The 16138-nt window shown below is 37.1% G+C and overlaps 1 pseudogene; it reads right to left on the bottom strand.

The window, feature by feature from the left end:
- Positions 1–326: 326 nt before the first annotated feature.
- LOC124523100 (cofilin-1-like) lies at positions 327–894 on the bottom strand (annotated as a pseudogene).
- Positions 895–16138: the final 15244 nt, after the last annotated feature.

Below are 16138 nucleotides of genomic sequence, written 5' to 3'. Positions count from 1 at the left end.
TTCCTTTTATACACAGGACTAAACAGACAAACACAGTCACTATTGCCGTTAAAAGTTGGCAGCATGGGAAAAGGGGGGTACAGGTGGGGAACTGGGGTATCATTAAAAAAAATACAGCCCCCCCCCCCAAACTGGGGTGCCTGGGGGGGGGGGGACTTGGTCTGCTTCAACCCAAGAGGAATGAGAAGATGAAAAGCAGTTTGGGAAGTCCAGAACTGTCAGGGATGGAGGTAGGAGGAAGGTCCAGGGGGTGAGGAGGCTGTTTGGCAACTGGGGTGAAGGGATTGTCCTTCCCCTACTGGGATCCCCCCAGCCCCTCGGGTCTGGCAGGAAGGGGGCAGCCTGTAACCCCCACGGGCAGGTCTGGGGCTGCCAGATGCTCCAGGCAGGGGGCTAGAGGGGGCTCACAAAGGCTTGCCCTCCAGGGAGATGATGGCGCTGCCCCCAGTTTCTCGTCCAGGGTGCAGCGGTCCTTGACCTCCTCGTAGCAGTTTGCTTGTAATTCATGCTTGATCCCCGTCAGCTTCTTCTTGATGGCGTCCTTGGATCTGGCATAAATCATTTTGCTCTTAAGGGGTGCACATTCAGGTGTCCAGAAGATAAACACCAGGTCCTCCTTCTGCTCTCCTTGGTCTCGTAGGTGGCATCATAGAGGGCATAGTGGCAGTCCTTGTCTGGCAGCATCCTGACAAAGGTGGCGTAGGGGTCGTCTACAGTCTGGCCCACATCACCCACCAGGATCTACTTGCTCTCCTCCAGGATGATGTTTTTCTTGTCCTTGCTCAGGCAGAAGAGTACCGCCTTCTTACGCTTCTTTACCTCCTCTGGTGTTGAGGACTTACGAACCTTCATGTCATTGAACACTTTGATGACACCATCAGAGACCGCCACACCAGAGGCCCGCCAGCCGAGGGAGGGTGAGGGAGGGTGAGCAGAGGCAGTAACAGCCCTTGGGTGGGGTGCGCGCGCCAAGACCGCTGGCGCACTTTTCCTTCCCCGCCCCTGTGGCCGAGTTCCGATGCTGCATGCTCCCATTGAAGGAGCGCCCCCGTGAACCGACTTGCCTCGGTGCCCCCACCCCCCTGCCCTACTGCTGCGCCTAAATTTTAACTCTTTGATGACAAGCACCTTGTTTGGTTTGTTCATGTCTGAGTATCTCATGCCTAGATCAGTGCTTCTCGTATCATATGGACTCAAAAATGTTTTAGCTGAATCAAATGATTTAAAAAGAGACATTTATAATAACTGACATAGGTACGTTACTTGAATTGCTTAAATAACTGTGAAACTAATTTCCGCACCAGGCTTCTTTATAATGAAAGGGATGAATATTGACTCCGTATAAGTGGAACTTTTTTTGAGATAAATAGATGGAGAGTAGGCATTCAAGATGGGGCCTCTAAGATAGCTAACGCAATGGATGACTTATACTGGGAAGAACACCAAATGCATCTGCCTTTTCTTACTATTTTCCCTATTTTCATTTTGGTATTACCTTAGGCTGTAACTTGTTTTCTTCTATCCCATATGCCCAGTGAGGTGAATGCCCACTTTGCTTAGTTTACTGTATCACCTGGGCTTGAGATTACCAAAACCAGACAAAGACAGTGGAAGAAAAGAAAGCTACAGGTGAATATCCCAGATGAATAAAGATGCAAAAACTCACAATAAAATTAAGCAAAATGAACTCAACAACATATTAAAAGGATCATACACCATGGACAATTGGGATTTATCTGGGATGCAAAATCCACAAATCAATAATGTGGTATATCACATTAATAAAATGAAAGCTAAAAATCACATGTTCACCTCAATAGATGCAGAAAAAGCAGTTGACAAAATACAACTTCCTTTCATAATAAAAAGTGTCAACAAATTGGGTAGAGATGGAACATAACTCAACATAATAAAAGTCCTATACCACAAACCCACAGCTAACATCATAGTCAACAGTGAAACAATGAAAGTTTTCCTCTAAGACTAGGAATACCACACCACTCTCTTCACCAAAGTACAAGAAATCCTAGTTAACAGCAATTAAGGAAAGGCAAAGGAATAAATTATATCTAAATCTTAAAGGAAGAAGTTAAATTATTATGTGTATATATGTTCTTACATACAGAGAATCATAAAGCTTGAGTCAAATTTCCCATTCTGAGAGTTTCTGAGAATGTAAATGGCATGTCCTACCCAATACCTGACAGGAAGGTCTGTGATCACCTACATTCTCCCCTTAACTCCACATTTAGAATTTCTAGCAGGAAAACCAATCCTCATCTCGGCAGGAGGTATGTGCATTGTGTACATGGTCTCCAGTGACTTTGTTTTAAATTTACCTATCAATCCCAAACCATGTTTTTACTGTTAACCGAAGGTTCCTCAAAGAACAACTATTCCTGTTAGCTTTTTTTTTTTTTCTAGTTACTCTTTGTCATTTCAAAAGGAATTTGGAGACAGGGAGAAATGGTAATGCCACATTTTCAATGTGCCATCTCAATCAGATAATCATTAAGTACAATTTTGAGTAACTCCAACTGTACATTTAAAAGAAAGCTGGCCATGGATGATGGGTTCAGGAAAAGACCATCACAATATTTAGTTGCCTGAAGAACAGTTGGTGAAATCAGTTTAATTTGTGATGCTCTACAGGAAGTAAAATTGAAGTTAGGCAAATAAAAGGGACTATAAAAGTATGGTACCAAATTTCTAACTTAGACTAAAACTTGGATGAATATTTCCCTACATTTACATTGAACTCTTCGAGAATGGAATGCATGACTTATTCATTTCTCTATTCCCAATGTATGCACAGGATTTTCTACATATTCAGGCAATGTTTATTCAATAACTGAAAATAAAGCCTAACATTCTAACATTTGCACTGAATTTTAAGCAGCAGGGGCACAATTTTATTTACATTTTTGGCAGTGGCTCAACATTTCTATCAGTTTGGAGGCCCTTCCAATTAATACTTTTTTTTATTAGAGTGAGAGTACATGAGCAGGAGAGAGGGCCAAAGAGAGAGAGAGAAAACCCTAAGCAAGCTCCATGCTCAGCACAGAGCCTGATGTGGGGTTCCATCCTGTAACTCTGGGATAATGACCTGAGCTAAAATCAAGAGTGAGATGCTCAACCTCCCAGGCACCCCTATAACTTAAAATTTTTAAGTCACATTCGTTTACCTTGTGCTTCCCTGATAATTATAAATGAGTGTAACAAGAAGTGAAGGAGCATGAAGCCCAGGAAAATACTGTTCCTGCTAGAAGAACAAATCTGTCATCATGTACCAACTTTCAAAAACAAATAAAAGCATGATTTTATTGGGTGAATATATAAGAATCCAAAAAAATCTGAAAAACATTGCTCTGCTGACTAATGGTCAGAATTTTTTTGTAGAAATTTCCAAAACAAGTTTGTGAGAAAGTGTTACCCTTTCTGTCCCTTTTTTGGCTTGTGTTTGATTTTAGTTATTTTAATCAGTGTTTTTTCCAAGACTAAAGATGTTGTTTTCTGGTCTCCCCATGCTACATCAAATTAATTTGAATATCCTCTGAGACATCTGAATAGCAACAACAGTAAATATTCATCATGTGGACTTAATAATGGCATCTTGAAATGTCCTTTTTTCTTTTCTTTCTTTTTTTTAACCACAAAGGATTACCATCCAATATGGTATTAAAAACAAAAGAGGGCCATGGATAGATTTTATATCACACTGACAGGAGAAAAAGCAGAACTGTGTGAACACCCTGGCGATAAGCGCTGAATAACTCACCTGCAAAGCTTCAAGGTTTATCAAGTATACTGGGAACAAGAGAACTGGGTTTATGATGACTCAAGTGAAATGAACTAATTAATTATGGATTGACTGGATAAATGAGTGTCTAGGAAATGCTAATGTGCAATGCAATAAAATTTCAAATGAAATAGCTTTCTATTGGTGCCAAATATTTATCAGACTTATAAAAGTGAACATTCTCAGTCAGATGTTAAATAGAGCAAATAAAGGCACTTTGCAGAATGATATTAAGTGATTTATGATTTATGGAAAAAGCTTTATCTTGAATCACATTCAGTTAGTAGACCTTGTTTATTTGTTATTAGTGAGTGTAATAGAGAAGGAAATGAAAGAAAAAGGGGCAAGATGAATAAAATAACAGAGGACTGAAGTCATTGAGATTTTTTTTAAATGTGCTTTATTGGTTGGGTGGTGCTTGTTTTTGGCCTATATTTTCGCCTTTCGTGTTTAAAATAAACTTTAAAAGCTAGAAAAATAACCAAATCTGCCAATTGTTGTGGTCACTTTTCTTTCTGCCACTTTTCTCATTAACATTTTCTTGGAAAAAGAAAAGACTCCAAGAATTGGTGACAGTAATTTTAGTTCCATGTGTTAAATTTATTTTATTGAACTGTTTGGAAATTTCACAATTTCAGGCTAGCTTGATATCAAAATTAATATATTTAAAATGTGTTTATCTCTACTAACCACCAAAAGATTTTTAAATGCCTAATTTCCAAACAACTAGAATAAAGAGAAAAGAACAAAGAAAACTTAATGAGTTAGTAAAAGGCAGGAAAGATAGAAAAATTTTTTTAAAAACCCCAAACTTCAAAAAAATAATAATGTAGATCTTGACAAACCCAGAGTGTCTGTTAGTTAGATTGACTTTACAGACTATTTGGGGCACAATTTACATATTCTCTCCTTTATAAACTTTTCTTAAAACTCCATTAAATACTGAGATTAAAGGGTCCACTGGTTCTATTTTCCTGGCAAACAAAAGAGTTTCCATTTTGTCAAACATTTGGAAATCAAATGTTGGTATTTTTCTTATAATTTTTGTCAAGAAACATTTCCTAAGGGGTATCAAACTGGTTGCCACTGGAAGAGACTCAAAAAACACATTTCACCATTTGTTCTTCCTCCAGAGATCATTTCCCTTTGCCACCTCTGTACCAATTGGTAATGAAAACACATCTGAACAAATTAAAACTAACAATCTGAACAACACCCACTGCCTTCAGAAGAGGCCAAAGAAATGTCACTGGTGCCACTCGTAAAATTTGAATTTAGATGCAATTAGACTTTGACCCCTGCTTTATTAATGCTGAAATCTGATCTGTTTGCTACTATTTCTTGAAGATCCTTGTACTTCACCAGAATGTTTACTTCAAAGGCACCATAAAAATTCTTCTTATGAGAACACATGACTTTTTAGAGATTCTTCACTTAAGCAAAAGGACTTTCCTTGTCTCCTTGTCTCCTAATATGTATGTGAGGGTGGTGGGGTGGGGCGTCTAATAAAGTTTCCAAAGATGGCTAAGGAGAAATCAAAATTTTAAAAATATGTTTAAGCAGGAGTATTACTTCTATTAGTAATTGTAGGTGCATGTTTTCTAGGAAGAGTTGAATGAAACAAAACAAAGCTAAAGTTAGACAAAGATCAAAATGGATGATTTTCTTTTTTGTCTTTTTTCTGTTTTGGGGGAAAGAAAATAGGAAGATTTAACTATATATATTTGAATTTGTAGGAGTCCCACTTCATGTTTATTAAGAATTTATCTGGATGGACTTGACAGGCCCTGGGGCAGTACTAGAAGCTGAATAAATAACAAGTATTATTATAATCTACTGTAAATTAGAAACAAGATTGGAAGTTAAGGTTAGTCAAATTAGTAAACTCAGGTTTCCCAGGGAAAAGTCTCAGAATACAGGTGACTGAGAAGTATAAAGGTGTAAGTCGAGAGTGTTCCTCCACAGACTGATAGACTACTTATGAATGATGAAATTTAATATGACACATTTTAAGATGTAAAATACTCCTGGTGACCTAATCATGAAATTGATCACTGATGGTTTAGTTTTTATACAAATAACCAAGAATAAAAAATCCTAATATTAAATAGCATATCAATATAGGTACCTGCATTCACTAGTGATTACAGGGCACATCTTCCAAAAGCACCAAGGAACAAGTATATCAAGAAATGTGGTGGTGCCTGGGTGCCTCAGTCAGTTAAGCATCCGACTTCAGCTCAGGTCATGGTCTCATGGTTCATGAGTTTGAGGTGGAGCCCCTGCATCTATCCGGCTCTGTGCAGACAGCTCTGAGCCTGGAACCTACTTTGGATTCTGTATCTCACTCTCTCTCTGCCCTCCTCCTCCCACGCTCAGTTGCTTGCTAATGTGTGTGCTGTCTCTTTCCCTCTCTCAAAAATAAATTAACATTACATTTTTTTTAAAAAAAGAAACATAACGTTGTGGTATTTACCCTAATGAATTTAACTTTTAACATTTATTTATTTTTGAGAGAGAGAGCGCAAGCTCACGCGAGCATGAGCAGAGAAGGGGGAAGGGCAGAAAGAGAGGGAGACACAGAATTTGAAGTAGGCATCAGGCTCTGAGCTGTCAACACAGAACCCGACATGGGGCTCAAACCCATAAACCATGAGATCATGACCTGAGCTGAAGCAGGACACTTAACCAGCTGAGTCACCCAGGCACCCTCTAATGAATTTATCCTATCTATCCTATCTATATTTATTTTTGTGTAATGAGAAAAAAATCTAAATATCAAAGAATGACCACATTACCCTTGCGGATATCCTAAAAGATGTACTGTGCAGGAATTAAAGATGCTTATTACACTTAAAGTAACATGAAAATCTTACACTGTTATAATGATAAACTAATAAAACTTAGCACAAAAATTCACATACAAAATTTGATTATGTAGGTAAACCACAGCCTATGCACGGATACACACCAAAATCATCACCAACGTTTTCCTTAGGAGCTGATGCCATCAATAATATGTATTTCTCTTCTTTTTACTTTCCTCCAACTTGTAAATTATAAATCTTGCAGCACACTGCACTTTTATAAAATGTAAATTTTATTTAGCATCACCCAGGCTCTGCAAAAGTGTCCATTTCTTTCTCTTTCAAGATATTATTTATTTTCATTGCATTCACTTACCTCTCCTGATGAGTTGGAAATTCTTTTACAGCTCCTGCAGCTTTTCTTTCATTTGTTTCTTCTTTAGCCTGAATTTAAATGAACCAATCAATTGACAAAAAACTGACAATAAAGAATAATAATTTTGTTTTTTTCACACCTGACAGATTAGATCTTTTTCTTTAACTGATTTATTTGACAGTGTAATGCTTACCCCAAGAACTGTATTCTATTTTTCCAATATATTCTTCAACCCTGATACAGTTAATGTTACTGCCCCCAAATATGATATCAGACGCAAAACAGTGTCATATATGTAAGCTGATGGAAAACTCTACAACACCCAAATTTAGTTTTTTAGGCTAGCAACAAGAGAAACCCAAAACAATTTATCCCACTAAGCCTGGAATTTAGTTTGTTCCTTTCTCTTAATTTCCTAAAGTATTCCATCACTTTTTAAAGCTTTGTTTAATTGTCTTCAGTTTTTATATAACTATTTTAATAGAGAGTTTTTCCTTAAGGAAAAAAGGTCATTACAATACAAGGATGACATCTATTTCCAATCTTTAATGATATGAATAGAAAGGCATCTAGTCACAGTTAAGACATTCAGAATATACAGGTCTACAGGATTCCTTGCATTTGGTACTTCTGTAGAGTCACAGATTTTATATCATTTAATTTTGCTAATTAAGTTTCATAAAGGCCAAAGTTCTAGTACATCCCTAAATCCTAATGACTTCAATTTGTGTCTAAATTTTGTTAGTACTTCCATGCATAGTTGAAATAAAATACCTAAGACAAATGACCATGTCTAATTGGTCTATTGTGACAGGTGGAAATATTTCAATGCTCATTAAAACTTATTTTAAAATATGAGAAAATTTTCTTCTCACACTAATTCTATTTATACATGATTAAAGACCAAAACCAGCATATTCCAACAAGAGAATGAAAAGAAAAAGAGCACGTTATTAAGAAAAATTGTAGGGGCGCCTGGGTGGCGCAGTCGGTTAAGCGTCCGACTTCAGCCAGGTCACGATCTCACGGTCCGTGAGTTCGAGCCCCGCGTCAGGCTCTGGGCTGATGGCTCAGAGCCTGGAGCCTGCTTCTGATTCTGTGTCTCCCTCTCTCTCTGCCCCTCCCCCGTTCATGCTCTCTCTCTGTCCCAAAAATAAATAAACGTTGAAAAAAAAAAAATTAAAAAAAAAAAAAAAAAAAAAAAAAAAAAAAAGAAAAATTGTGACTGATTAGTGTAATTGCTTCTATTTGCTTGATGGCAGTCCCAGTTTTGCTCATATATAGTAGGTATTTCAATTTATAAAACTCTGAAATCTTCATGGAAGTCAAAAATTATAAAGTGGAAATCAAAAGTGCAAAACATAATAAGGTAATTTGTGTAATATGCCATAATGTAATTTCTCATGTTTAGGATTTTGTATTGAGGGCCTCTGATTTTCAGATATCTATAATTATCAAGTAAATAATGGTATGGGAAGAGAATAGGAAAGGAATTCTGTTCTAATTAGAGAGCCTGTCAGTAGAACCAAAAGACATATATTCTTACTACATACATGTTGGAAGTACCATGGTTCATAGTTTTATTGATAACTCTTCACTGATAAATGCAAAATTTTATCCTCTTTTTTTGTTTGTTTCCTTTCTCATAGAATTTCATTCTCTTCCCATACCTGTCTTCCAAGGATAAACAAGCAGACAATGGGATAAGAGCTTTGCATATGGAGCCAATTAGTCACCTTTGCTTCTTAGTTCTCAAGTAACTTACACCAACTGTTATTTTTCTGAATACCAGAAAATGTTTTCCTCTAAAAAAGTATATACATATATATCTGTCTACATCTCAGTAATTTTGAATTTCAATGGAATTATGTTAGTAAAATCACACTGAAAAGTATAGTAATATAATTTCAGTATTCAATCTTAGCAGGTAGAAGCTTATTAATAATTATTTCAAGTATTTTAATGATTAACTATATGTAAGATAGCCAAACAAGTTATTCCCCAAAATATATAATGACCTCTCCAGGCAGCACATGTATGATGAACTAACTTAAAACTACTGAGCAGGATGAGTCTTCAGCATATAATTCAACACAAATAAATTCTAGAAGTTAAAACTTTAAAACTGCCAACTTGCCAAATGCCACATATATGTAAAATAACTGAAATGGAATATTAGTATTATTATTTGAACAATTCAAGCCCAAATGCCTTTTTTTCCGCAAGTAATTGCTTTTGAACTTACTTACTTACTTTATTTACTTACTTATTTATTTATTTATTTATTTATTTATTTATTTATTTAGAGAGGGGGTGTGAGCAAAGAGAGAAAGGGAGAGAGAATCTCAAGCAGGGATTCTGACAGTGTGGAGCCAGACGCAAGGCTCGAACCCATGAAACATGAGATCATGACCTGAGCCGAAATCAAGTTAGACGCTCAAATGACTGAGCCACCCAGGCACCCTGAACTTAATTTTTTTTAAGTAGATTTGATCTGCTTTTCACTAATTTAATTTTCCAAAAACTCTGCTTAGTGCTGTGCATAAATTCCCTATCATAATAATATTCCTATGTAATCGGTGTTACCATCTTCATTTTTCAAACATGGAAACTGAGTTCCCAGAGGTTACATGAGGTTTTGCCTGAAAAAGACATGAATAAGCTATATTTTGGTGACTATGTAATGTAATAAAGATATACTCCTTAAAGTTATAATGAAAAACATGGTTTGTGTGAATCCAAAGTAATGTCCTTCAGTACTACTCAGTCTCAGTTTTTAAAAATAATGCCTGACATATGGCAATTGCCAAAATGGTCTCTATCATTGTCAGTAACATTTATAACAATCACAGACAAAATCATGAGGAATTGCATCATGATAAGAGTCTATAAAGATCTCTTTATACTATTATCAAAATTATTCAAATGATATTTCGGACAGATAATGAAAAGCCAATCAGTTTGGCAAGTTAGAGTGCTTTTTTGGTCATAATTTTACAGGTCACTTATATGCATATTGTAAATTAATCAAATTTCCTGGGTTCTGGCAGCATATCAGAATTAAACTGCCTAGAGTGTTCTTTCGAAAGAGATCATTATATTGCAGCACCATTAGATTAACAACTTCATTGTTTCGGAGGAAAGAGAAAGTCATTTAATTTATAAAAGTGATAAATTACTTTGATTCAAAATTGAATTAATCAGTAAGTACACATTTCAGAAACAATGAAGTTCAAATCTTCAGCAGACTTACAGCCCCTTTTAAAAACAAGTATGCCCATTATCTTCAATACAATGAAACATCGAATATTACTAAAAGCAAAATTTTCTATTAAAATCATATTCATTTTTAAAATAGTTATAGAAAGCAATTAGCTATTGAAAAACCCAGATATATCTATATTTTAGTACTCTACTGATAATAACTGTAGCAAAAACTGATTTGGCTTTATAGACAATTTAGATAGCTAAACACAATAATCAGCAATTTCCAAAAACACATGGGAAGAAAGTTTTCCCTTTTAACAAAAGAAAAGATAGTCCACTTAAACTGGAATTGTCAAAGGTCCACACAGTGTTTACTACTTAAAATTACTACCCTGAGTTTCTGGTTGGTTGTTCTAAACATGAACTTCATCTTGACTGTATTTAGAGTAGTTAACTGAAGAACCTCATGAACGTGGGGCCACGAAATGAGCTATGCCCTATGTTCTCTCCCATGACTTGACTGGTAGCACAGAGACAGTAAGGAGATGTGACCAGATACATGATGAACCTATGATGGAGACAGCAGAAAGGTACACAAAAGTCATCAGCCACATGCAAATCTTCCTGGTAGCACTGTGAAGTTCTTGAACTTGCAAAGCTTCTTAATTAGATCAGACACTCAAATAGAGACAATTAATACATGGTTTTATTTTTACTGTTTTTCATAGTGCTCCTGGTTGCTCTTTAGATGACATGACTATTGAAATGACATCAGCCTCTTGAAAGGCCCAGTTTGGATACCTGCAGGAAACAGGAAACGAAGGAACTTCTGCCAAGGAGTCACCTAAAAAGATTTTTAATGACACAGCTCTGGGTCAAATCTTGTTATGGCATCTTCCCAGGGGCCCCGTTTGCCAGCACTCCTCGCTTCCTATGAATATTGTTTCCTCACTCCCTCTTCAACCACTTACTTGGCTGCTTCTACACGTTCTTGCTTTGTGCTATCAATCAATTCTTCTTAAGGCATTCATTACAGAGGACTCAGTAAGATGATAACTCATACAGAAAGTTGTCTGATTTCCCCATCCACTGAAAAAAGCCTGTTGTTCAGGGTTGTCCAATAGGCTTGCACTACCTCTGCCACTGGGTAAGCTTGGCAACTTGTCTTTTTTTTTTTTAATTTTTTTTAATGTTTATTTATTTTTGAGACAGAGGGAGACAGAGCGTGAGTGGGGGGGGGCAGAGAGAGAGGGAGACGCAGAATCTGAAGCAGGCTCCAGGCTCTGAGCTGTCAGCACAGAGCCCGACGCGGGGCTTGAACCCACGAACCGTGAGATCATGACCTGAGCCAAAGTTGGACGCTCAACCAACTGAGCCACCCAGGCGCCCCGTGACTTGTCTTTTTGAGAAGCGAATTCAGTATAATTGCTACCTTCTTCCTGATTACAAAAGAGAAATCTTCCTTTCTTCCATTCACATAGAACAAATCAAATAAAGAATTACATTGCCACTGAGTTTTTATGAATCCCCCTAACTACCTTAGTCTTGTATAATGGAGGAAATGTGCCACCTGTGTGGGCAATCCACTCACTAACCCACAGCATTCCTTAGAATGATAGTCACTGCTGTGAACAATCCCTGAAGCTAAACTTAGAAATTTGTTTGTCTAGTTTTCCTTGGGTTGCTTTGGTGACTCTAAACCAGTGAAACCACTGATTTGGGGATTCAACTTAACTGTGCTGTAGGTAATAATATGGGTGACCTGGTCTGTGGCAAATTTACTGGCGTGGTCTATATATACTGGAGTATATATAGAAGGGTATCTGCACCAGAGTACATGTGTATGCACATGTGTAAACACACACACACCCACACACACACACCCACGGGCATGTGTGCATATGTGCAGGTGATGGTGCTAGGGTTTTCATGACAACTAGCCTATTTTTTTATTTTACGCTATCTTTTAAAATATTTTTTTTCTAGGAGCATCTGGGTGATTTAGTCAGTTAAGCGTGTGACTTCGGCTCAGGTCATGATCTCACAGTTCGTGGGTTTGAGCCCCACGTTGGGCTCTGCACTGACAGCTCAGAGCCTGGAGCCTGCTTTGGTTTCTGTGTCTCCCTCTCTCTCTGTCCCTCCCTTGCTCTCTCTCTCTCTCTCTCAGAGATAAACATTAAAAAAATATTTTTTCTAGCCCACAGTCTGGTAAAAAAAAAAGCAGAATAGTTTAGCTCACATCTTGCTCTATGGAAATTAAGAGTATAAACTACAGAGCATCAATTCAGGCTAAGGAAAAGAATTAGATTCAGTATAAGGAATTAAAATTGTAACCATTTTTAGTATTTAAGATAATTATAATAACTAAACATTATTTAGATACTACATGTGTGCCAAGCATTATGCTAAGTGTTATACATGAAATATTTCATTTGTTGCTTTTAGCAACTTTTTGAGGCAGATTCTATTATCTCTATTTCTAGAGTAAAGAACCAGCTCAGAGAGGTTAAGTCCCTAGCCCAAAGTACTAGCCAAGAAGTGGCAAGGCCAGAACTGGAACACGGGTCTCCTTCGGCCTGATGCCACAGAGCCTTATCTCTATGGCAATACTTTAGAACATTCCTCCCCTAGTTCTCTGTGTCCCAGCCACTTTGGCCTTCCTCGAATTTCTCATATTCTTTATGTTCCTTCATATATTAGGATCTCTCTATATAATAATACAAGTCCTGGACACACCCCATTTTATTTTATAATCATCTATCCATTGTGATTATTCGATTAATTTCTTTCTCCACCACTAGTGAAAGCCAAGTACCATGTCTATTTTGCTTATGATTATTTGAGAAGAAACATTATAGAGTGATGCTCAAAAGCATTTAGAGCCAGACTGCCTAGATCCTGGCTTTGCTAGCCAATGTCATCATGAGTGAGTTATTTAATTTCTATCTCAATTTTCTTTTTAAAAAACTGTTTATTTGAGAGAGACAGAGAATGAGAAAGAGAAAGAGAGAGAGAGCACACATGAGCACACACAAGGAGATGAGAGGCAGAGACAGGGGGAGAGAAAGAATCCCAAGCAGGCTCCACGCAGTTAGCCAGAGCCTGAAACAGAGCTCTGTCTCATCAACTGTGAGATCATGACCTAAGCCAAATCAAGAGTCAGAAGCTCAACGCACTAAGGCACCCAGGTGCCCCTCAATTTTCTTTTCTACAAAATGGGGATATCAATAATATCTACCTCATGATAAGTACTGAGGAGTAAATGGGTAAAAAATAAAGTCCTTAAACCATATCCTGGTACCAGCAGGACTTAGTAAGAGTCAGCTATTGTCTATTCCTGACACCTACTGCAGTGCTGGTTAGATAGCAGGCACTCAATACCTAATTTCTGAATAAATGCATGCGTGCATGCGTGCATGCATGCATGCATGAATCTTCTGAAGTTACCCGAATACCTTCACTGGTGGCTACTCAAGCTATGATACTGCCTACCAAAATTTTAGCCAAGGGTTAGTGCTAGTGAATACCAAGGCAAGAAACAATCATCATCTCTTCAGATGTTCTGGAAAAGGTTCACTCACAAATGAATAGTAATGTAATTGCTTGATACGAGCATCTTCAAATACTTTGTTTTTTAAGAATACAGAAATTCATCAACTACATTTGAGCTCAGAAAACCTCATAGAAAGTTGTGAAACTCATAGAAGTTAAAGAACTTGAGCAAAATCACACAGCAAGAAAAGCAAGAAGTGTGACTGGAATATTACACCACCTCATTTCATTCTTGTATATTTTACTCCTTATTCAAAAGCACAAAATACCTTCCAAAAGAAAGATAATTGTTAAAGGTTGCATTTTTAACATGTTGAAGGCAATTAGTAAAGATGTTAAAATATCATCAGTAAATGTGGCTTTCTTTCAAATATCAAAGATAAATATTAAAACATTTTTGGCATCTTTATTGGACATCCAAGCTTTGGGAACAAACTAAGGCTATGGTTTTAGTCATGCTTCCTCTGCAACATAGCTAAGATTTAGTGGGTAGATGAAATTTAGTTTGGAGCTACTGTGTGTCACTGTCTCTTTTAAAGCAGATGTTAGATCCTGTCATTGTAATCCTATTTGCAAAAAAGTACACTTTCATTGGCTTTACTGTGTGAAAAAGATCTCTGTTAATAGAGGAACCCTGGAAGCTTTTCCAAGGGGAAAAGCCTATTCCCAAGATGACTATAAACGCCTGAAAAGCATTTATTTATTCACACTTAATCTTAAAATCCTGTGATCAGACATAAATGGCCCAACAAACCTCATTAGATCTATCCTGCAAGTGAGAATAAGCTGGCTCCACGAGGAAAAGCAGTTAAGGAGTCAATCTAGAAAAGAAAAGTCAGTTTTCCTTACCTTCCTTTAAGTTGAGAGTCAAATACACAGTGATAGGTCCACTCACTAAGACGGCCTTAAGATTCTCCTGTGTGACTGAACTTTAGACAAGTTCCTTTCTCATTATGACCCTGATTTCCTTTACCTAAACCATGTACTTTTGAAAACTTGACATTATAAATTCTCTGTCTCTCTGAAATGCAAATCTCCTCCCAGCCTCTTGCCACTTTTACAACTCAGGAAAGTCTTTCTCAAGGTCCTGAGAGCTATCGCTTGGAAAAGAAATCATCAAGAAAGATACAGCCAAAGCCCCTAACTCCCAGTTTCAGTGCGAGGGTGGGAGCCTAACATAAATGCCAATTAGCAAACACAGATGATCTAATCATGATCTATCTCTGCACAACCAACATCATCTAGTACTTCTCTACTAGATTGCTTCAGTGTGAAAAACTCTCCCATTTTTTTTAGATTTTTTAAAAAAGTTTATTTATTTATTTTGAGAGAGAAAGTAGGGATGTGTGTGAGTGCAGAAAGGCCAGAGAAAAAGGGAGAAAGAGAATCCCAAAGAGGCTCTGTACTATCATCGGAGAAACTGATGTGAGGCTCAATCTCACCAACTGTGAGATCATGACCTGAGCCGAGATTAAGAGTCAGACACTTAATTAACTGAGCCACCCATGTGCCCTAGATTTTAAGTAATCTCTACACCAAATATGGGGCTTGAACCCACAACCCCAAGATTAAGAGTTGTATGTTCATGGACTGAGCCAGCCAGGCACCTCCCAACCTTTTTTTTTTCCCCAAAAAAGTTCAGTTCAATCTCTAGTCCTCTTGCAATAGTCTTGAATCAAGTTTTCCTTGTACATTTATCTCTATCCAGTGCAATTTTTCTTTGACACCAGAGAACAACTTCTTTCAGAAATATACAGCAGGATGGCCAACACTCTAAAAGCTCTACATTCCACTCTACAATCAAGTTGCCAATGTATTTGCAATAACCACTCTAGCCATTATAGCCTATTACTTGCTTTGTGTATGTTTCCAACATAGAACAAATAACACCAAGTTATGAATATTTTTTCTTCCCTTGGACTGTGACCTACGGGAAGAAAGAAAGTTTTTATTCACTTTTCTGTTTCCAGTGTCTCCAGTTGATGCCTACAAGACACACTCATATCACCCTAGGGGGGCACCCAAGCAATCTTCTAGTTCCTTATATGTGGAGTGACCATATAATTTATCATCTACATCAGGAGTTTTGAGAGTAAAAGGAGGCACTAAAATAATGTTATAAAATTTTTCAAATATTTTTACTTCCAGATAAATTCATTTCATTAAGTTATGGTTAAGAACCCCCCCCAAATTTATTTTTTTAATGTTTCACTAAATTTAGATTCTAAAAAATCAAGGCTGCCTTCTTCTTTTTTTTTTTAATTATAAGCCTTCTAAATCTCAACCCAGTGCAGTATAGAATATCAATTTAAGCTACAAATACAACTTCAAAGATTCTTCTCATAAGTGGAGATATTCCAAAGCACAGTTAAAGAATTTCAAAATTCATCCATCATT

The sequence above is a fragment of the Lynx rufus genome, unplaced genomic scaffold (genome assembly GCF_022079265.1).
Source record: "Lynx rufus isolate CCGP_SWC_20201006 ecotype Redwood Valley unplaced genomic scaffold, mLynRuf1.p SCAF_1, whole genome shotgun sequence".
Taxonomy (NCBI): domain Eukaryota; kingdom Metazoa; phylum Chordata; class Mammalia; order Carnivora; family Felidae; genus Lynx; species Lynx rufus.
This window is presented reverse-complemented; position numbering and strand designations above follow the sequence as displayed.